This window comes from Telopea speciosissima, chromosome 4 (assembly GCF_018873765.1).
Source record: "Telopea speciosissima isolate NSW1024214 ecotype Mountain lineage chromosome 4, Tspe_v1, whole genome shotgun sequence".
NCBI lineage: Eukaryota > Viridiplantae > Streptophyta > Magnoliopsida > Proteales > Proteaceae > Telopea > Telopea speciosissima.
Genome location: NC_057919.1, coordinates 52,853,093 through 52,854,724, shown reverse-complemented (window position 1 = coordinate 52,854,724; position 1,632 = coordinate 52,853,093). Strand labels below are relative to the sequence as shown.

Sequence of the window (1,632 nt, the reverse complement as noted above, 5' to 3'; positions counted from 1 at the left end):
TTATATTTACGACTTATATGTTCTTCAATTTGTCTTTTAAATAACAATTGGAATTGTTCTTAATTTTCTTTTATTGTATACCTCATAAATATTTACTTTAGGAATGCTCCAGTTTTCAACTTGATTTTCAACATCTCTAAAAAGTATTACTTCAAAATTATTAACGGACCTAGAATTATCATTGACGTCTAGAAATAGTTCTAAAATAGGCTTTCCATAGTAGAATTTCTATATTTCTAGTTTCTGTAAACAAGAATCAATCCTCTAAACAACAAGCCCTTAATCTTTAGTGACTAAAATCCGAGGTCAGTGTGAATTGAGTGAAACTAAGAGATAGTATCTTACTATAGCAATCTTTTCTCTTCTGGCTTTGATACCAATCTTCCATTAGAAAATAAGACGAGAGAGAGAGAGACCTCTATAGGTGTATTTAGAACTGGACATCATCTTTTAATTGCCCCTTGTTGTATTCTCAAAATTTTTTTAAGGTTACATCGGGGCAGTCGGACACTAAGATGGAATAGGCCCGCTAATATGCCCATGTCCCTACTGCAATATGATGAGAGACTATTCCTCCCAAACAAAAGGATCAAAACCTTCCACGCTCCACGCCGGATTTATAGGTTGTATTTTTCCTGTTACTCCATAAGGATCGGACACAAGAGTATAAAAAGGTTTTCAAAATAATTTGAAAATAACATATCATTATGTTATTAACAAAATGTGTAAATTGTCATGCACATATTTTGAGTACACTTGAAAATGACAATATTTATCCTCATTAGAAAAAATTGTATAATTCTAAAGGGAAAAAAAAGTAAGGTACAAATTATTTGACACCTTTATGATTGTTAATAAAAAAATTTCTATTTTTATTTATTTATTTTTGGATAAAAAAACTACCAAAACGTGGAAGTTTTTTTTTGGATAGAAACCAATACTTGGAAGTTAGACCCATGAGATGACAGAAGTATGTTTTTATTAATAACTTATATTCAAAATCCTTCATTCCAGCTGGTTTGCCCGAGAGGTTAAGGGGGAAGACTTAAGATCTTCTGCACATAAGTGCGCATGGGTTCGAACACCATAGCCAGCACTTTCTTATGAATCGGTTTTATTTCTTATTTTGTCCTCTTGATATAGTTGACACTAGGGCTGCAACAGGGGGCTTTTTAAAACCCTAGCCCAACCCTGAGTCCCCTTAGCAAGGCCCAGACCCGCCCTAACCCTGACTCAGGGCCTAAAAACCTTGACCCTGACCCTGACCCTGACCCTGACCCTGATGGGCCAAGCCCAGCCCAAACCCGCCCTGATTGGCCCTGATTGGGTTGGGCTTGGCCTATTGACCCTGACCCTGACCCTGACCCTGACCCTGACCCTGACATATAAATTGTTCTGTTTGCTAAGCTAGAAATGTTTTCTTCTCATGGGTTCTCCATCTCCTATATATAGGAACTGATTTTTGGAGCTTTTTAAAGACACAAAACCCAACACAAAGGAGTCAAGGAAAAACATGGCTTCCATGAACAACTGGTTGGGTTTCTCACTTTGACCACAAGAGCTTCCTTCACAGTCTCAAAACCATGCTCAGCCTACCATCTAAAGAATGGAGAAATAAAAATAAAAAAAAAG

General features: G+C 36.5%; 1 non-coding gene across 1 annotated transcript; it reads left to right on the top strand.

Moving 5' to 3' along the window:
• Window positions 1-1,013: 1,013 nt before the first annotated feature.
• TRNAL-UAA lies at window positions 1,014-1,096 on the top strand. Its single transcript has one exon. It is a non-coding gene; the product is annotated as a tRNA-Leu (tRNA).
• The last annotated feature ends 536 nt before the right edge of the window (window positions 1,097-1,632 follow it).